Below are 22,144 nucleotides of genomic sequence, written 5' to 3' on the forward strand. Positions count from 1 at the left end.
TGCAGTCAATTCACATGCTGCAATTGTTTTAAATAAAGGAATCTCTCCTACCTTTTCCCTGAGAAAAATCTGTTAATCTTTGCTGCTGACTTATCAAATCCTCCAGTCACCTGTTTGCCATCATTTTCATGAGCTGATAACGTGTTTATTAGAGCCATAATATGCAGGTGGAAGCATAAAGGTCTCATTTGGTGGAGTATGAATTCTGTCTCATACATCTGTATGGAAAAGCTTGGTTTCACCCTTTAGCTGTGCCTTAGAAAAGAATAAGCTCCAAAATAGTATCTTTTATTCTTTTCAAATGAAATATTAGTTCTCTTAAGCTAAGTACATATCTCAAAATACCATTTGGATGCACATGACAGGTTGGTTTTTGTTAAGCGCCAGATATCATCACTGCCTATGGTAAATCTATCTAGCCTTAGTTAATTTCCATTTAATTGTATTCTCCTTTTAATTATTTTTCATATATAAAAGAAAGTTCTACAAAATAATACAATGTCATGTGGATTCTATAAGGCTGATTTAAGAGTGCTTCCCACAAACTATTTTAGTTTCCTGCAGAAGACCTGACCTGTGGTACTGCAGACAATACACTTCTGGCAGAATAAACCCAGTGTATATTCACAACTTTTGCTTTCATTTCCATAGTGTTTGGGGATTTTTTAGTGGATTATATATTTTAGGGGTGGAAGTGTCTGATTGTTTTTTAAGGCATGCTAGGGAAACTAGGCTACAGTCTGTGCACTGGGTTTATCAGTCTACTTTTTCCACCACTGAGTTACTCAGAGTGGACAACCAGATAGCAAATGGATGTTCTGCTGCAGCTGAGTTCACTGGCCCTTTGTCTGGCTTATGTGTGTCTTATAGTGAATACACTTAGCTCCTGAGGCAGCATATGCTAAAATCAAGCTTTAAATAGGGTCTATCCCAGGTATCAGCCACCTCCAGAAAGACATTCATAACCCTTGCCTCACCTGTGAGATTCCACAGGAGCAAAAAAAATGTATAGATCAGAATTGAAGATGTTCTGCCAAATGTTTTTAACTATCTAAAAGAGAAAAAGTAAAAAAAGAAAAGTATTAATTAGCCACTCAAGGAATCAAGCAGATTCTTTCATATGAAAAAAGAAGCCTGAATCAAAAGAGGAAATGTTTAAGAAAGGAAAAAACGCTGTAAACAAGAAGCAAAATGAAAATCGAAATTATGTTTGGAACAAACCTTCCAAGTATAAGAGGAGTTTAATCAGAGTTAGGATTCCTTGAATTGGTTCTTGAAAATATAAAGTAGGAATCTAATTCTAGGACAGTATGTGGTTTACTATAAAACAAATCTAGCATATAATAATTTCCTTCCACAATTCCCATGACTTGTGGCACAGACCCAAACCCTCTTCCATGATTCACGTCCAAACCTCCCAGGAGAGATGTGACGGCCAGATTGTTAGTTTTACTGTATGAGTAGTTTGGGTGAAATGACAAATGCTAGCACTCAGTCATACTGTGGAGAAGCAATGACCACAGTTATGAGCAAAGGGCAGAGCTCCACTGGCAGTTTATTATTACATATGCATAAAAAAGTTGTGTTTTTTTTAAGGTAAATAACATTTTCCTACCTAACTAGCCAGTCCTCAGGGACCATTTGTTAGTCATTCCACAGCATGAGCCAATTCTCTTTTCCAGAGAGGAGAACAGAATGTCTCAGCAGATCCAGCAGTCTACCGGGCTGATGTTCCGAGGCGCCTTACAACTCCTAAAGTCTGCTTCTATGCCCAGTAATCTCCTGAATCTGCATTTTACACAAACTCTGAGCCAGTGCTGACCATGCCCAGACTAACACCTCCTGGAATAGCCTTCCCTACCGCTGAAAGCCTTGCCAGAGTAAATAATGTACCAGTTTGCTGATGCAGCCTATTCCAGAACTCCTCCTAGCTTTAACCTTTCCAAATAGTCCCTAAATGTAAAATACAGCCTTAATCTACACCTCTGATTCAATCAGATTATTCATCCCAAATTTTATGTTTGCTGTTAACTACCCCCTTTTTCTTCCTGTTTGCAGATTAATTACAGATCAATCCATTAAAACATGCAGAGAAGCAAGTCCCAGCCTCATGGTCTTTGCTCACAACTCATTGTTCCTGATACAAGACTGATCAGTTTTATTTCCTCCTTGTCCCTGACTACTTAGCTGAAATTCTTGAACTGAGGAGAATACTGACAAGTATCAAACAATGCATGCACCTCTGACACAGCATTGCAGAAAAAAAAGGCATTTTTACTAATATTTGTAAGCATTCCAGATTCACCAGTTTTTCTAAAAATACCTTGTAGATATCCCAGTATTAGAAAATGAAAAATAATTGGAGAATATAAAGAAAAAAAAATGAAGAAAGAAATTTAAAAAACCCTTGTAACCTTTGACTGTAAAAGCTCTAATTGTAGAGATCATATTATACAGTTAGTTCCATATAACCACTTCACCTAAAACTTGTGGCAGTTAGAGATAATTCAACAGAGGAAAGCAGAAAGGCAGAGGTCTGCCTCAAAGGGCCAACAACATCCTTTTTCTTCTCTCAGAGCAGTTCCTACTTCATGTGTGGTGTTCCACATGCCCATTGGACCACGAGCTCTAAGTAGGAGCACTAAGCCAGTTATTCCTGTTTTTGAAGGGGAAGTGAGGGGAGAGACAGGAGGAGGCGAAAATGGTGGTGACTGCTGGAAAAGCAGAATTTGAAAATCAAGATTTCCCAACTGAGATTAGAAGAAAAGATGACTGAAAAATGAACTATGTCTCCTTGGATATTTTCCGACGCTTCCCAAAATGTATCTAAGCAGCACTGGCCTTATCAGATAGAGGCACTGAGAGATGGATGTAAGCCAGCTGACAGCCGTGTGAGCAAAGGAGGGCAAAGGACAGGCAACATGAAAGTTCAGGGTGCTGCAGAGCAGGGGAAAGCATATGCTGCTATTTCCCAGGCTGCCCCTTAAGCATGGAGAAAGGAGAGGAATACCACAGAAACAAAGCATGCCATGCCTGAACCCCTGGGTAATAAACATTTAAGGACAGGGTAGAAAATAATTGCTTAGAGCCATTACAAACCCAGCAGCACTGAGTTCAGCCTGGGCCAAGGCACTCCAGTCCAGTTTGCCAAACTTGGAAGTGGCTCCATACAAACCTAAGCAGCCTCTTACCTTCCTATCTGATGGGCTCTTAATGCAGTTCCTCCATCTCCCACGTGTGAACAGTTGTAATGTTATGTTCTTACTTGCTGTAGGATACCAGAGCTGTAATAACAGTGGAAAGGCTGGAGAGAAATGAGGACAAGAACCTAGGATTAAAGAAAAATTTATTAATTGTCATTAATAAAAAAACTAAACAGAGTTGCTAGTCTCTGTATTTATCATATGAACTTCCCTTGAAAACAAACAAGCCCTAGTCCCCTGAGGACTTTTCCAACAGTCACTGAAGATATCTAATGAGGCAATATTTAAGAGACCTAATTATAAGAAAAAATAAACCTTGATAACCATCTTATCCCACATACAGCTCAAATATGACTCAGAGTTTATTTTAATAATCCTCTCAGGTTAACACAACACAGTCCAAGCTACACTGTAGCAATGCAGCCTCTGAGAGATGATGAGAGATGATGAAGAGGAGCTAGGAAGTCACCCACAACAGGATGCCTGACCAAACAGAGGTGAAAGACCAGAGATATGCTATGGAGGGCTGCAAATAGCAGCCTTGAGAAAGCAGAGCTTTGCATTGCAAACTCATATCATTATATCAATTTTGGCCACTTTGCTCTGATCACCTGTGTCAACAAGGCATTTCCTCTGTTCTGTACCTTGAGCCACATTGCTGCACCTGCCCTTGAGGGAGGAGTTATTGGATTAACCCAGCTTCCTCTTATCTGTGTTTACTCACCAAAATTACTCTGCAGAGAAAACTCCCTGAATCGTCCCAGAGCTGCAGTTTCACTCATATGCAAAAACTCAGATGTAGCATTAAACATGCAGAGCTTAAAAAAAAAAATAAAAAAAATTAGAAAAAAAAGTTACCTCATTGTGAGTAACCACCACAAGCCAAGCTGGGTGAAGTCACTGGGGATTTTTCTTTCCAGCACGCCCACACCACTGGGACTCTTTCAGAGGGACAGACACCTGCAGTGCTGCTGGGCAAAGGCAAACCTTTTTTCCCCACTTTCCCTGAACCGGGGGAGAAGAAAGTGGGTAACCACCAGAAGAAACAAGGAAACAGGTTCAGACATGTTAATTTTGCTGCTTGTGTTGGGCCAGTAGCAAAAAAAAAAAAAAAAAAAAAAAAAGTGGAGTCATAAGGAATTCTGCTTGCTAACACTAGTGTTGGCTTTGCTCCAAACCCATGACCCTTACAACATGTCGCTATTGGATTGCTGGGCAAGCTGCTAGAGTCACTGAAGCAAGAGAGAGAAATCCCCAGATTTCCTACTGTGTGTAATTCTGCACAGTGTGAGCTAACCATAACCCCCTGAGATACCTCTTGGTTTTAGTCTCAAAATGGCCTCAAAAAAAGATACAAACACAAAAGAAAATTGGAACTACACAATATTTATCTTTAAAGCAGGTAAATTACAATAACCAAAGACAATAGACTTCAGCAAAACTTTGTCACTTAAAACAGCCTTCCAATCCTAAACTGGGAATAAAATCTCAGAACTGAATGCCCAATTGCTGAGATGGAGTGAGATACAGCTCCTAATGAGTCTTCCTACTGAACAATCGGCTTCTTCAAGGTGAGCAGAGATTTCAACTGAAGGATAAACAGGAAACAGTTAATGACAACCTTAAAAGGTTAGATAAGGAAACAGGTTCCAAAGTACCTTATATTTATCTACTTGGCTTTCACCTGCAGATACTTGTCACCACTTACTGCCTCCTCTGAAGGGCAACAATGACCCACCACACTACTTACAGAAGACTTCACAGTAAGTCATTTGTGTCAAAGAACTGTAAACTCATATCTACTTGGGAAAATTTGAAAATATTCTCCTTAAAGGCAAAGGAAACAGGCTACTTCTCTCACTTGTAAATGGTAATTTGCCTCTGCTGAGACCATTCTCTAATAATATAAGCCTGTACTTAGTCAAAACCAGTGACTTGCATGTTAAACCCAGGAATCCCAAAGCTACTCCTTCAGCACATCTGCTGAACCTTTAACATACTGTTTTCTAAGGAACTGCATTTTTTCACAGCATCCTGAAGCTCGGGAAGCTCTCCTCATGACATCAGGGCCAATTCAAAATTCAATGAAGACAAAACATACCGATGTAACTGATGCAAGTTAAAGTTGGATCTTGCCGTTTTCTAAGTCCTTGTGCCATTTCTGCAGACAGACAAGCAAATCCTGGTCAAAAACAGCCTATACCCACAATTATGCCAAACTGCAGTTTCAAAGAAATTGCCACCATTTTGCAAAAGTGAGAGGGAGAGTAGGGTATCAGCACACTGAAATATTTTCCTTGCCTATCTTTCTAAGTACTTATAGCAGTGCTTCTGAAGTCCCCTTCTTCTGTCAAGTGGAAAATTTCTGAGATTCCAAAGGCCCACATGTGACTTGGCTAGAAAAATGCAAGGCCCAACCTTTTAGTACACAGGCCACCCACATGAACAGATCACTCACAGGACCTGGGATAAGAAGTCTGAACTCTCAAATAAATCAAGAGTTTGACCTTGGGTGGGTTTAGTAGAGCTTAGAATCAAATCTAGGGAGTCAAACACACATGAGTACTGTGGCCCTTTGCTGCTACAGCTCCCTGATAGGAGAAGACAATGATCAATGTTGAAGAATAACTCAGTTAACAGGAAGGTAGAGTGCTGACAGAGGTATATTGGAATACTAGACATTTTAAGTTGTAGGGAAGAAGAGATGGGAAAATACAATTTCTCACCACAGGAAGGAAAATTAGGACAGAAATTAAAAAGAGTAATTGACAAATAGCACTCTCAAATACAACCTGCTAAGCTGAGAGGACCTCCATACTTACAAGATAGAATGTATCTAAGGTGTTGTGATTACTTGGTACCACATCATCTTCTGGTTTTTTGTGAGTTTACATAGCTGCAAGACAATAATTTTCCCCAATAAAATCATTCAGCAAGCAGGTTTCTAGTGATTCACTTGACTTCTAAAATAAACACTATCACAGCTGATTATAAGCACTTACCCGTGCTGCAACTGCTGTCATGTTCAGATACACAGGAGTATAACACTACCTTCAATAACAACACCAGAAAAATGACATTCATTTTCTAAGTCAAGCAAGGTCTTACTTTCAGCTTGAGGGCATTCAGCTGTCTGCCTGTAATATGGGAACTTTTCAATGTCATCTCCAGGCAAGCCCAATGTTCAGGAAAAGTTCTACAAATCAAAGCATAGACCATATGATTTTGATGACAACCCGCTCACCCAAAGAGAAAAGTGCAGGATGCATTCAATCCCCTGCCTCTCCCCAGTCAAACCAATACCTTTATTTCCCCCTGCAATGGTTTATATACTGAAAAGAAAAATAACAATGGCTATTAACCATCTGCTTCTCACCCCATTATAGCTAAAATGTGGTCAACGGAATAATTTACTTCTTTTTGCTCTGCCTGGGAGATAAGACTGGTGGGAAGGAAAATTATATTCCCAGCTCCTAGCACAGGAACAAATAAGAGACCTTCAGCAAATGAGAGTGAGATGAGAGAGAGAGATAAGGAGGCCCCTATTTTCTGGTAGAGATGGAAGTGGGGATATGCCAAGCACAAGAAGGCAAACCTGCAACCAGAAGGAATGTTTGAAGAAGCAGTAGATGGGAGAGGAGCCTGGAGAGACCCCCAGGGGAAAAAGATGGTGCAGGGAGGTCTCAGTGCCATATTCAGGGCTGCAGAATACACACCACATGGTGATTTTCAATATTATTACAGTTTTCTGAAACTAGTTAACAGGGTCCCCCTGACAGCCTGAGAAGTGTTTTATGAGACAGATTTGGTGAAGCGAGTTGAAATAAACTCACAAGAGATGCTGGACTTCCTCTGAGTCATGAGGAGCACTAGAGAGGCAAAAAGAGACGGGTTAGGCAAAGGTACAAACTGACTGTCACACCTGGGGACAGGCAAGGAGCACTGTGTTGGCCTGCACGTACACTGAGGGCTGGTGCCTGCTGATAAAGAAGTAGCATTTTTACCTCAGGGTAGCCAACATGCAAGTTGAGGTAAAATAACAGTGACAATGAGGCACTACAAGTTTTACCATGAGGTGACTTGCCAAGATGAGTATTGTACCCTGCCTGGGGTTGACCTGAGGGAGTTTACCTCATGGCAAAACTAATGTGTATTGCCTTTGCTGAGATTTCTTATTCAGACAGTTGACATGTACCTTTGTTACCCTGAGGAAAAAACATGCAGGTTTTTCTGACAGTGAAAATATGATGATTCACATCTTGGTGCCCTGTTCAAGAAACTGAAACCATTTTGCATTTGCTCTGGGTGTCATTAGTAATTTTTCTTCACTTACTTTCACTTTAAAGCATATAATTTGACCAATACACAGATGCATATGCTCACCAGACAGGCCTCTGCAAATTTTTCAAAGAATTTTTTCATATACTGCAGATGTAATTCACTTTTCATTTCTGTACAGGGCCAGGTTTCACCATGTCATTTTCTTGCAAACAGTTAAGAGGAAATTAACACGACACAAATTAAATTTTTAACCAAAATCACTCTGGAGGAATAACCCATCTTCTTCTTTTAATTAAAATAAACCTTATTGTTCAGCATTTAAAAAAAGAATTGAAAGTCAACACACAGGTGAAAACCCTTTCATGCATACATAACTCATTATTCTGCTCATGTGCCAGTATCACAACACACCAAATAAATACATATTAAACTTTCCACAGGCATTAATTATTGAGAGGAAAACTAAATTCTTGCATGAGTATTATTAAAACATTATCAGAAGCTTCCACACTAAACTCACTGGGGATCAGTTTCACACTCCTTGCATCCCTCAATACATATGCTGGGCAATAAGTGTAAGCAATTTAGGGTAGAGATAGCTTTCCTTGTTTAGAAAATGGTCAGTACTGTATATAATTTCACTCCTACTTCACTGTAAACAATGATCAGTGACAATTAATAACAATCTTAATGGTTTATAAATCCTTTATAAAGGATTTTAGAGAAAGGTCTTTTAATTAAAGTAATCTTGGCCTCTCTACAGAAATATAGCATAGGAATTGGATTGTTTTTAATGTGCCTCCTTCAATCAGGCAAGATTGAACAGGCTGCTCAAGTTTTCTCTTACCCTCTTCCACACTCTCCAACCCAGTAAAATGACCTTTCCCAATCCATGGTACCATGAGCAGCCAGCAGATGGACACAACTGGTAGATGCTCTCCCATTACAAAATTTTACAAGGCTGTGCATCTGCACACAGGAGTCAGAAACACGTGGTGTGCCTGCATTAAGCATTTTGTACTCAGTGGTAGATAAGCTCTCAGCTGCTACCCCTGGCATTTCTCACCAGGACAAGAGAATAAATCTGCAGGCACATCCTGGCCAAGATCTGACGTCTCACATCTGCCCTGCACCACCATTTCGGGCGCCTCTGCCCTTTGCAGGATCACATCAGGACTTCGAGAATGTGGGAGTCCTATGCAGCTACATCAGTCTCCAGGAAGCTGGGCCAAATATCAGGCAGGAGTCAGGCAGGCACACATGAACATCTAGCTTTGGGTTAGATACTCCTCTCAACCCTCTCAAAAGACTAAAGCTTCCCAGGCTCCCAGCTACACGAACACTGGATGTCTGTGTAGAAATGGTTCTGTAGTCACAACAACTGCAGTGATAACAAACACACAGGCATAAAAAACACCTTCTTATCCATCTCCCAGAGCACTTCAAAGGTCAGAAGTGTTTTTCCATCTGATTCATTTGTTTTTGCTGTAGGACAAACTTATTGATTACGTAGTTCTTCCAAGTTGGAATATGCAAAGACAGTATCAGCAACCAATGCATTATAAGATTGGGTGTCTTCTATTTCAGAGGTTTGGGTCACGCTTCCAACCTTTATTGTACAGATAGAAATATTGAAAATTAGTATCCTAGTGAAAGCCAAGATTCTCATTGCCATTACCTTCATTCAGGAGCTAGGAAAATGTCAAATATTACAAGAATCAAAGTGCAAATCACAAGGGAAAACAATCAACAATCCAAAGGAAGACCAAATCTGCCATGCCACACCAGGCCAACCACTCATGTCCAGTATCCCACTCCTAGCAGAAGCATTTAATCACTGCCTCAGATTTTGAGAAAGACAATAACCCCATAATGCACCTGACCAATTACAAAATGCTGTATATGGATAAGGGAAAATCCTTCCTGATCCCTACAGAGACTAGCCAATGTGCTCAAATATGAGATTTAATTAAGCCTGTATTATTACTTCAAATGTTACAACTGTTCATAACGTTTTCTAGGCCCTTTTCAATCCAACATGGCATTCACATTTACAGCCTCCTGTGGCTCAGAAGTCCACCAGCTCAACCTCACGCTGCGAGGCACCTCCTGTGGATGAATAAAATTTACTGGCCCTTTTGCCTCATTTTCTTAATACAACACCATGCCAGGCAGAAATCTATTGCTTTTCTGATGCCCACCTCAGGCAGTCACCTACAAGTCCACGTGGATGTTGGCTGGATAAGAGAGTAGGGAGGTTGAGTTAAGGAAAGGAAATAAATCATTGAAAAGGTGTATCAGGACTAGCAGCACAATGCCTTCTGAAGCTTGCCTGCATGTGCAAAATTAGGATTATATCTATAATGGTGCAATTATTAATAAAAAACAATAATTATATTATTGCTACCTCAGCCTCCCTTCTAGAACATCCTCTTCTTTCTGCCTCCGCAATCCCACAAAAATTTACTTTTAACATGTTGAAAGCAACAGATAAGAGAGAAACAAAACCTCAGGTCCAACTATAAAGAGAAAAGGAAGGAAGGAAGAGGGAAGGCAACAAGTTAATAATTGTTCAGAATCTGAAGTCTACAGTAAAGAGGGAAATAGTTTTGTTCTGTTAAACAAACACCTTACTAATGACAGGGTCTCCTGCCCATTTCCCACAATCCTCCGGATAACTAAAAAGAAAAAAATGGATCTGTAGGTTCAGCCTGTGCCTTACATAAAGTAGATTCTGATGAAAATTACTTGGAGGGGGAAGGAAAAAGGAGAACTGACAGGGAAGTCAATTCAGAGAAGAAAATGTGTTTTTGGAAATTCTCCTCCCTAAAATTACACAGTACCTCATTTTGGAAACTCCAGAGAAATACTTCAGCAGTCCTGGAACAGAGTGAGACCCTTGGCATTGCCAGCTGACAATCTGCCCCAGCTGTGGCTGCAGTGCTGCAGAGCTGGCGAGGCCAGGAGCCCAGCAGCCCATCGGGGCCACATCTGAACTGGAAACAGTTTTCTACGGGGGAAACAGAAATTTCCAATGGAAGTTTTTGCTTTTGAAGGAATTAGGCGTCTTCCTGTAAATCTGTATGACTGCAAAGCAGCTTATCAATGAACCAGAGTGTGTTCAGCACAAGTCCCCCAGCACCAGAGCGCTTGCCCCATGTGCAGGAGCTGAGGGAGATGGGCTTGTCCAGCTTGAGGAGATGGCTTTAGAAAAACAGCAGTCCCCCAGTGCTTGTGAGGATAACCAGCAAGGAGACAGAGGCATGTTCTTCACAGTGGTACATAGGGGGAGGGCAGCGAGCATAAGTTGCAAGCAAGGTTCAGGCTGAATTTGAGGAAAATATTTTTTCACAGTAAAAGCCAGGCAGGGGAATAGGATGTCCAAAGAGGTTATGCAATCTTCATTCCTGGGGGTTTTCAACACCTGACCAGACAAACCTCAGAGCAACCTCGTCTGACCTTTTAGCTGACCCCATTTTGAGTAAAAGATTTCACATCAGGCTTTCTAAGGTGCCTTCTAACCTGAATGATCTTATGATCTTAAAACTCTCTGCCTGCTACACTATACACAGATTTAACAACTGAACCATTTGGAACAGATGAACTCATTCAGATACAAACCACACCATCCCCTTGCATCTCCTTTAAATTGTGTTAGAAATCATTCAGCTTATCATCATCATCAGTGCCCATCTATTTGCAGTTTGTGTGACTGGAGAGCTCATCAAGTAATTCTGTTATCTGACACTTGTTTATAAACCTTTCTACAGCATTTACAAATGCTGTGCAAACAGTGCACTAATGATAATGAATCAAGGCTCCTGGAACATCCAGACCACACCCTGCAGCCACCGATTCCCTGCAAGGCTTGGAGAGGCTCTATCCTATCCCTTTATCTGTTTTAGTTCTGTGTCTTTATGAATTGTATAACTGTGATACTGAGGGGCCTGTTTGCCCTCCAGCACAGTATCATGAAGCTTTATTATCATTACCTATCTAAAAGTTTTGACAAGCAAGCAGAGCAAATGCAGCAACCCCTTTAGGTACTAATGCTTTTCTTCCTGTTAATGTCACACTTGTGAAATCTGTCAATATCAAACAAGCATATAGTACCTAATGAAAGACTGACAAGCTCTCAGTAGTCTTGTGATCAGCCTCTGAAACGTGAGGACGTTCAGCACACAACAATAAATGCACTGGTCCATATGGGTCCTGAGGTCATCAAAGTCCAACACAAAGTATATGAAGTCACTGCAAAGATTCAAATAAAACTTTACAGGTTTTGGAACAAGCAAACAGAGCAGGAACAGCAGATTGCGATGATTTTGGATAGCTTTGTGATTTTCCCGTTTGGCAAAGAAAAATGTTAAGAATAGGAATCCAGAGAACAACAAATGTATAGGCTTCAAACTTTTCACTGTCCTATAACACAGCAACATCACACTCTTCAAAGTACTCATCTCTGCAACATCTCTGCAAGGTAAATACAGCACCTCTGTTTTACAGATCCGGAAGTGAGGCACTGGAAAACTAAGTGGTATGTTGAGAACTATACAATTAACAGAAAACTCAATCCAGGTCTCCCAAATCCCAGGCTATTATCTAGACCTGATACACATGGTTAACATATATCTTCTTACAAAAATTAAGGTGTTTTCATCCTCAGAACAGGTCTGCAAAGGTTATCTAAAACACTTAATCCTCTCTCAATTTACCAAGATTTCAATTTTTCAAAATTTAGACAAACATTTGACTGAAATGTAAGACAATAAGTGTTCAGACTAGATCAGTTTTGAACACTGTGAAGTGGGATTACCTTGGAAGTTTTTAATTGCATGTGCTTTCCCTACTTTTTTATTTCTATTTTTGTACAAGAATAAACCACTGGTGGTTGAAAAGATGCAAAGACTAGGGTCGTGGTGTCTAGAAACTACAAGATTAGACAAGTAAAATCTACCACAACACCTGCTGCTCTTCTAGATGCCCCACATACAGCACTTTTAGCAAGATTTACTGAGTCAAGAGATACCTAATTAGCACTTAGTCTGCATCTGACCTTCTGCATCTGACCCAGGTGCAGAAATGAATATGATAGCTGAAGTTTCAGTTTTCTAGCTTTCTGTTTTTGATGACAAAACTGTTCTTCTGTCAAGCAAGAGTTTAATGGAAGTTATTTTTTGAGCAGTCCCATTGCCAAGTACTCTCAAGGCCCATTAATTCACCCAGTAAGGGCATTTAGTGTCTCTTAAGTGCTCAATATTTTTGTACTTGACCCTCTGGGATCAACATAACATGATACTCAGAGGCAGAAAAGTAGTTCCAAGTAGCACAGAACCTAAAAGTGTTGATGCACATTCACTGGCAGATTTAACTGGGATGGATGAAGCATTCACCATTGCCAGCTGTTGCCTTTGTCCCTCTTTTGGAAGCTACCATCCCAGGGAGGCTTTAGCAGAACAAGTATCCCCTCTTGAGTCAGTAGGGTTTACAGCCTGAAGTCAGCAGGAGCTCACAGGAGGACAGCAGGCTCTCAGCCCCCTGGCCAGGGTGCAGGCACACATCACACCCCACCAGCCCATGGCAAGGCACAGGGTGGGGAGGGAAGGGAGCTGGAGCCGTTTCTGCTCCAGCTGCCTCTGACTGAACTCTCACCAAGCATGAGTCAACACCCAAAGCCGGTTAGTGGGCTGCCAGCGTACAGCTCTGCTGGTTTATAAAAAGGAATGACCCTATAAAAATAGTTAGGGCTCAAACCTTCAGCATGCACATCTGCTCTTTGAGACAGACTCTAAGGTCACTTTGAATCACAAAATGAAATACATGGCTAGTGAAATCCAAGAAAAATGACTGCTTTTCCCCTTGAGTCTGAACTTTTATCTGCTCATCTGAACATTTTGCAAAAAACAACAGAAAACCTATTACAAAGATTGCTGGTGCATGAAATGATTGAGAAATATTTGCAGTTTGAAAGCAGTTTCACTTCCTGCCTGATACCACAATGAAGCTTTTTAATAAAGTTAACATCACTGTTATTTGTTTTACATCTAAGTCCTTACTTTGTCTGTTTTATATTTCTTGAATACTTATGTTAAAAGGAAAAAAAACCACATCTCCTAAAGCCAGAAGTTCCTGAGTTTACGTTGTAAGTCACACTGCTGATAATGTAATAATGTTTCTAATAATAATACTTTATGCTTATACTGTAGGGCAGCTTTCATCCAAATACTTCAATGCATCCTACCAATTTTAGCTAAGCTACCTAAATATAAGCATACCATTTAACAGCTGGGCAGCTTGAAAGATTTTGTGACCCTCTTACTACAAGCATAGAGGCAGAAGAAGTATGTTATTGAGTCCTGAGTTAAAATACTCCAGGAACCATTAAACTATACAGCCTGTGCAACACCTATTCACAGTAGTTAAGCTCCAGAGCTGATAGAATACTAATTAAATTAATTTTGCGAATGCTTGTGTGCTGCTATTTGTAAGGTTGTGTTCCAATATGCAGACAAGCTGTTAGATAGTCATAAAATGTATTTGTAAGTCGTGAAAGTAATGAATTTCAGCATGAATAACTATCTAGAGACTGTCCTATGGAATAGAAAACATAACAAAATGCTATCATATGTCCCCTACTATTATTATTGGTTACTTAAAACGTTTCAGCTGCCCACTCAAAAAGCCACGTGAGCACTATTGTAATCTAGCAGGCTCTGTCTCTTTCTAGAAACTACTTGCACAGTGTCCAGAACAAAAAAGCTAAATTTGTTCATCACATTTTTAACCAGTACAGTTAAATACAAACTCAAATATCATTTTGACCCACAAAGGAGTTGCTATAGGGATGGCTGGCCAATTGTGCTTTTAGTTCCAAAGGAGACTCTCTGGTTTCTTTGACAGCCTCTTCCAAGGTGGCGTAATTGGCAGTAGCGGATAATGACCATTACCCCATTAAAAATCTCACAGCCAAACTTTGGTAACACAGTGACAACCCAGCCCATGCTCTGCACTGCCTCAAAGGTCATGATTCTTGCATCTTTTTCTGAAGCCATCTGGGGGCACCTGTTGGCTGCTGAACTTACTGGACTCCGGGCCAGTTTTGCAGAATGATGGACATTCTTATATAAATAAATAAATAATGTGACATATATGTTAAAAGTCTTTTTTTTTTAAACCATTTTCTTCCTATATGGTGAGTTAGACGCGCATATTTAAACTAAAGGCTTTTATTTCTCTAGGGCTAAATGAGTTGCAGGACCCACACCAAAATATGACTATGGTTAGTGACAAATGCGGGAAATGCGCAGTAAGATAGGGTGTGAAGGGCAGGAAGCAAAGATGTATCTGGGTGATTCATGTGTGCCTCTGTCTTCCAAACAAGAAATTTATTGCCCAGGAACAATCCCAGAGTGAGCTGGTGAGAAACCATCATAATATGTAAATTCCTTCTGCCTAGGTAGACTTGTGTACTTTAGACCCTTCCAGTGCAGCACACTGGAAGGTTTATTCACCAGGACCTGAAACAACTGGAAATAGCAGAAATCCTAGAGAAAAGCTTTTTCTGATGTGAGGAGTTTTCCTTCCCCTTCAGGGAGTCATGACAGCAGTCTGAGGCTTTCACTGTTCTCTGTCTCAGCTCACACATTGCCCACTGCCCACCATGACACAGGGAAGGGCTGAACAGCCAGCAGACATGAAGGATTTGCAGCACAAGTTTCCAGGTGGGCACTGTCATTATGGGACCTGAAGAATCTCCAGTGCTTTGCAGTTCTGCTTTTATCCTTCCTTCTTTCTTTAAGCATGTTATTTCTTTTTTGTTTCCTGATCCTGACTATGCACTCAAACACACAGACATCATCAGGTCACCTGGGCTGGCAAGTGTCCCTCTGTGCATGCAGACTTGTGCACACACACACCTGGCAGGTCAACCATGTTTCAAGCAAGACACCAACAGCAGACAACAATTCAAGTGGAATATATGAAAGGAAATGTGGAAATTGGGGGACAACTTTTCCCTGTTTCAGCAGGAAAAACAGGGTCAATTCATAACAAGGGACAAGGTTTTATAATGATGGAATTATCACAGTATACTTTTCTCTGGTAATTCCCAGAATTTCTACTGTCTGTGTGAGGATATCTTCTATATCCTACACTTCATTCTTGCATTGCAGCCCACTAACCTTACTCTTTCCCAATACCTTCATATCCACCACAACAGCTTCTTATGGCTGTAAAATATCCATACAGACCTACATACCTGGAACATACAGAACATACAAATCTATATTCATTTTCAGGCATATAAAGGCAACACTCCAATTCCCTGAAGCTCCTGTATTCTTCAAATCCTCTTCTCTGCATTGCCCAAGATTTAGGGCAAGCCCTTGTGTCTCCTTTTAAAAACAGATAAAGGCACAAACTGCAGTGTTAAGAGTGCTGGGAATTGCATCTCTCCATACCTGTTTTCCACTACACCTGAGCACTCGTCAGTCAGGGTACTAGCTTCTCTTTGCTCCAGAGAGGTCAGGCTGTATTTCTTCATCCTGTTTGGCTAACATGTAATATATATATGCATCTATCATATGACGAATGATGGGCACTGTAATAAATTACAGGTTACACAATAAAACAAAACAATGACACCTATCATAGGAATAACAATTGATAAACGTGCTGTCTCCCTTTTTATTGAGCATTTCAGATTTTGTCTGGGTTTTACTGCACTGCAAGCAATATTTGCTTTGTGTTAGGTTACTCTTCTCTTTTATTCTCCTTTAAAAATCAATGGAGATTTGTTCTACAGTTACTGAATTTTTGTTCTTATCTTATATACTGCTCCACTATTCAACAAATACAGCAAGATTAACCAGCCAAGTGCAACTAAAGCAATCTTGGAAATAACAGGAATAAAGTGCCCCAACCCTTCCTTCAGTACACAAACAAAAAGCTAAACAGTACAAGCCAGCCAACATGAAAATCTCCAGCATTGTTCTCTTCTCGATCCTAATTTAAAAGGCAAAAAAATTGGATAATATGGGAGAGGGAAAAAAAAGGCATAGACAAGTACAGTTATAAGGACGAAAAGAAATTCTTATGTAGGGCATTGTATCAAATTTCCAAAGCCTTTTCTGGTGTATACCAAATACCTCCTCGTTGATTCAACTAACAGAGGCCATAGCAGTCTATTGATCCAGTTAGTATAGCTGTAAATTGTACTTGAGTGCACAGACACATATTAAACACATTTGGGAAAAAAATAAAGTAGTTTTTAGTATATCACCTCTCTCAACATGGCTGGAGCAATGCTGCCAATTGTACTGCAGTTTAATAAAAATTTCCTATGGAAATTAATTCCACATGCAGAAGGCTTACTGGTTAGTGCCAATGAGTCACTCATTTATCTGTTTTGCATTTATCGACTGTCAATGTCACAAAATAACCCCCACCTTCTCTTGTTATGAGACTGTGAATAGTAGCTCCTCATGTTTCCTCTATTCAGTAGTTTCCAATAACTGCCTTATGCTTCTCAAGAAAATTTTAGTGTACTCTGTCTTTTCATATAGGCCTCCTAACTAGGATCATTACACTTTTACCTAGTCTATTTTACTTCATACAAAGTTTGTGAGGCAATGAAATATTTATAGTATAATTAGTAAGCTCCTAAATTATAGAGTATATTGTTAATATTTTCCTTATCAATCTGTTTCTTTGAAGATAAAAAGCAGTTGTTAGGTGAAGACATGTAAGCATCATTGCTAAAATGAGAGTGGATGTTGTGTATTTGCTTTCTCCATGTGATCTCATGTAATTCTGTGGGGCTGACTGAGCGTGTTAAGGTTATAGTTTGGTTTGAGATGGAGTTTTGCAAGGACAGCACTGTTAACCAAAGCTGGATCCTCTTACTCTGGATTTTATTCTACTTTATTCTACTTCAGCAAGATTTCACCTGGGAGATTTGCAGCTCAGAAACAGCCTGAAGTCATTGTCTCACATTAAGGAAGCATATCTAGGGAGACCAATTTCCCTTCTGTATTATCAGTGCTCTTCGTGTAAGTGATAATTATAGGTCAGGACCTGATTCTCAGCTTACCACAACAATCATGAAGCTATTAATGTCCACTGAATTTCTCCCAATACAATAGAGATTTCCAAACCCTGCAATCAGTTAAGATAAATATTACAATTTTGTAAATGACCTTCTGAGGATTTTGGTGACCATATGTTTGAATCCTAACATGCATACTGGACATAAACAGCACATTATTTTCAAACAAATTATGAAATTTGTTTTGCTAGCAGCAACATTTGGTAAAAAGTCCTTTAGTGAATGAATTTCTGCACTTAACAGAAAGCAAGAAAACAATTGTTTCCTGTAATTGGACAGTTTGATTAGAGGCAGGTGGTGTAGAGCTGAGAAAACTGGAGCCATGAAGCCAATTTTAACATCAAGTATGCTTCCTTTTCTTTAGGATCCAGAAGCATAACATGCAAATTGCTTCCCAAAAAAAAAAAATCAGTTTCTATTTATTATCCCTTCTGGTACTCTATCCATAGTAGAAGTTTGCAGCTTGGAAAGAGTTGCATACTTGATGCTTATCATACACAAGGATACAGGTATGAAAAGAATAGAGACTTAAGAGAAAGAAAAAAAAAGAAAAAGGAAAAAGTGTTTAAGATTTCCTTGAAAGGGTAGGCAAGACATGTGGTGTTGTGGCAAGGGCCTTTTCTTGTAAACCCCAATTGAAACAATGCACCCTCGTTAATTATCAACTGTAGCTTTAGTATTTGTATTACCAGTACTCTGAGGAGTCCCAGTGATGAACCACTATTCTGGGCAGCATGCAAAGAAGCACCTTCAACAGAACTAAACTTAATTTGGCTCTTGCTGAAATTTCAGTGTGTATCAATCTCAATTACCACATAAGTAAATACAATAACCAGGTCTACTCACCCATCCTCAGCCCACATCAAGCCAGACACCATATCTACTCAAGAAGAAACTAAAGTCCTGCCATGGGATGGGAAAGAGCTGAGCATTTTATATACAGCTGATTTAAAGTACACAGCATACTGAACATTGAAGTGGGATAGAATTAGTTTTTTCTTCATAGCCCACTTCACACTGATCATTCATAAGAATATGGTTTAAACAACTGAAGGATAAAAGCCCCAGGGACAAATTTGCTGCTGGTGTAGACCAACATGTAACTTTGATCAGTATTTGGTGTAAGAAATAATTCTGAACAAAGAGAAGTTCCTCCTCAGAGGATGACAGCACACCAGGAGCTGCCAGTGCCACCAACCTCTCTGGAAGCTGGCTCCTCATGTGCTGAGGTGGGAGATGCTCATCACTCCCATTCTGCCATGGTACAGAGGACGTGACCTCATCCCACCCGCTCCGACCGAGAGCGCGCTGCACATCTTGACAGCAGGCGAGAACAGGAAAAAGGCCCCGAGCTGGGCCCGCTGCGTGGGAGGAGGAAGCCGCCTTGGTTAGTGTCACCCAGCGCCACTGCGAGCGCCTGCACACTCCCACTCCAACCACCTGCATCCTACAGCGAGCTACACCTCTCATCTGGACTGAGAAGCTGTGTGAGCTCAAATTTACCACCCCAGTGCTGCCGGGAAGGGGGAGGCCTGTGCAAATGGTGGCACTAAACCACTGAGCGTGGTGAGCAATGTGGTGGCAGGAAGGAGCTTCTCAAGTGCAAGGCAAAACTTGCAAGGGCCACTCCCAGGCTTGTGAGCCTTCCCTGTCACACTGCTCACAGCTGGGCCCAATTCCCCCACCTCGCAGGAGCGTGGGAGTGCCTTTGGGCAAAGCTTCATGCAGGAGCACTGTCTAGTGAGGTACCTTAGTGAAATGCACACAGATCAGGTCAGAAGCATCTGCAGTGTGATCACAGGGAGGGCTGACACCTGTGCAGAATACAGCGGGATGACTTAGAACATGTGACAGGGTAGAATAAACCAGCCCAGCTGGTGCTGGAATGAGAGACAACTAACACGCATGGATATGTTGGTACTATTACAACAGCAATATTTTCACAAGGAAGATAAGTACTGAACAATATCTTTACTGTACCAGGCACAAACTTAGCTTCAATCAACATCAGCCATGCATGACCTCTTCTCCGTCTATTCTTTCCCTCAACAAGGTATTTATTGCAGGCAACAGCAGGCATACTTGCAGTGTAAGTGACTTTTTGCATCAGTACTTGTACCTTTTAAATGAGGGTAACAGGCTGTATATTATATCCCAAACATTTACAAGTTAGGCTTAGCAACAACATAAGAGTTAGGGACAACAGAAATTCCAAGTGGTTGCTTAAAACCAGAAAAAATGCTCTTTGTTAAAGAAAATCACTAATTCTGAGAGACAGAAGTGAGGCTATATGAAATCCAGGAGTGTCTACATGTCTGTAACACACTGCACTAGTCAGTGCTAGTAACTTGTTAGCTCCAGTTCAAAATATCATCTGTGTTTTTCTTAGTTCTCCCAAAATTGTCCTTACTTTGCCATTAACTCTTCCAGAGCAGTCCAGCCAGGATCCAGAAAGATGATTGTCAAGCCAGGCATTGGTTCAGTAGTGACCAGACAAAAGGATTTGATATAATAGGAAGAGTCATTACCTGCAAGATGGGAAATTAAGCACTTTCTGACTTAAATCCTGGAGCTCATGCTTTCCTTAGCAAGACACCCACTAAGATGAGAGGAAAAGGAACTGTTCTGAACATAACACTCTGGATGCTGGTCTGGAAGAGGCTCCCTAAAACTAGAAACCCGCTCCTCAGCACTGAATAAGCTTGATCATCCTGTGTTACATTTATAATATCCACTTATTCCATAGGATTTGTAAATTTAATTTTAATCCCAATATCCATCCATCAAAATTCTTTCCATTTCCTCAGAGAAGCCAAAACAAAACAAATTCTCTTTGGCAGACACAGTATTTCACAGGCAATTGTGCTGACTATGGATAATCAAACCACTCTTTCACTGCGCTCTTCTTTTCCAGCCTCCTCCACGTGGATATTTCCTCTTTTCATACTACAGTATTTATCTAAATGGTGCAAAAGCCCAGGGATACACTTGGCAAAACTGGAATAAAGTTAACACAGGTTTTAAAGATGTTAGGTATTTAGCTCCCCTGGCATTAGGAACAGGACATCTCACAAAATCTGGTTGTTAGAGTGGGACTGGCACAAAACTGCATTGGTCTGTGCAGCTGGAGTCTGGTGGTCATTGTTTGAAAATGGTCTTTTATCACCAAAGCAGAGAGAAAGCAGGCACAAATCAGCTGGACATAACATCAACAGCTATGCTAGGGAGGAGGAATTCCTGTCCTTATTTTGTTAAATCTCCAGCAATTCCAGTCTAACTAGGCCTAGTCCAGGAGCAACTGCTACTGAGAAATGCAGTCTCCTCCCCAGCCTACGATTTTCCACTTCAGGCACAAGACACCTCTCTCAGTTCATCGTGTTGCAACAAATATTCTATAATATACACACTAATAACAATAAAAAGATTCTACAAAAACAAGCCCCTCCAAGAAACACTGGCTCTCCTGGGAGGAGAAGCTGAGAGAGCAAAGACACTTGACTGTTTTTTCTGAAGGTGCTCAGATACTCCAGCAGTGAGTGTGATGCAGAAACTCAAGTTACATAGAAAACACCCAGCTGACAAGACTCTGGTGTACTTGGATTCTCTCTAGGTCGTCACTGACATTGCACACTCTTGCCAGTCCTCCAGCACCTCCCAGTTTTCTCATGTTTTCCCAATTGTTTCAGAATTCAGAGAAACTGGTTTCCTAGGCATGGGTTATATCGACCTTGAGAAATTGAGTTTCCAGGCATTTCGATTTCATGATCACCTGTGCAGGTCTGATCCTGATCTTCTCTAGTAATTCTCTTTTCTCCCTTGGGAAATTTCTGCCATCTGTTCCCTTACTCTTCCCTGAAAATGGAGGCAAAAATATAGCTTTTAGCAACACCCTCAGTAAATGCGTTCACTTTCTCTCATAGGCCATACCATCCCTTTCAGTAGCCTGTCATTACAAATGCACTGCAAGCAAATACATTTAATTGTATTTTAAAGTGAGCAAAGGTTTCAATTACCAGTTTCATTCTTGCCCAGTGCATATATTTATTTCAAACACTTATGCATGTTTCCTTTCATTCACCATCTGTCTTATTTTATTTCCATTCATTCTTTCTGTTATGCATTGTCACCTAATGTAGAGCATTATAATGGAAGTCAGGTCTTCTAATTCAACTGCTTATCCCTGAAACTCATGGTGTGACCCTGTGTGTGTTATTAAGCCTTAATAAGCCTCATTTCCTATCTTTAGAAAGGATGTTGTCTGTTTGAACCATTACATTAAAATTGTTTAATTTAATCAGAGTAGAAATACTTTATAAATGTTAGGTACTATTTCCATTTCATGCCAATCATGCCACCCACATTAAACTCTTTTGTGTTACTTCTGGGCTCACACATATGTCAGAATCAACTCTCAGGCTCTGAGTCTGCAATGAACAGGTAAATTTCACTTTGTAGAGATCTGTCTTGCTCCTGAATAATTTTCCCTTCTCGGTAACTTTCCTCCAAAAATTATTTATCCTTCATGAAAACATGCAGAGAAACCTGTTAAAAAGAA

The 22,144-nt window shown here is 40.5% G+C and overlaps 1 long non-coding RNA gene across 2 annotated transcripts in view; it reads right to left on the minus strand.

The window, feature by feature from the left end:
* LOC106865131 (uncharacterized) overlaps positions 1–22,144 on the minus strand; it is a 224,275-nt gene that overhangs the window by 108,094 nt on the left and 94,037 nt on the right. For both annotated transcript variants that reach the window (XR_015802728.1, XR_015802729.1), the window contains 6 exons: positions 7,037–7,072; positions 6,312–6,399; positions 6,026–6,099; positions 5,305–5,364; positions 3,928–4,021; positions 3,192–3,328 (listed from right to left, as the gene is read on the minus strand). This is a non-coding gene — a long non-coding RNA (uncharacterized LOC106865131). The remainder of the gene's footprint in view (positions 1–3,191; positions 3,329–3,927; positions 4,022–5,304; positions 5,365–6,025; positions 6,100–6,311; positions 6,400–7,036; positions 7,073–22,144) is intronic.

The sequence above is a fragment of the Sturnus vulgaris genome, chromosome 3 (assembly GCF_052056855.1).
Source record: "Sturnus vulgaris isolate bStuVul1 chromosome 3, bStuVul1.hap1, whole genome shotgun sequence".
NCBI classification, from domain to species: domain Eukaryota; kingdom Metazoa; phylum Chordata; class Aves; order Passeriformes; family Sturnidae; genus Sturnus; species Sturnus vulgaris.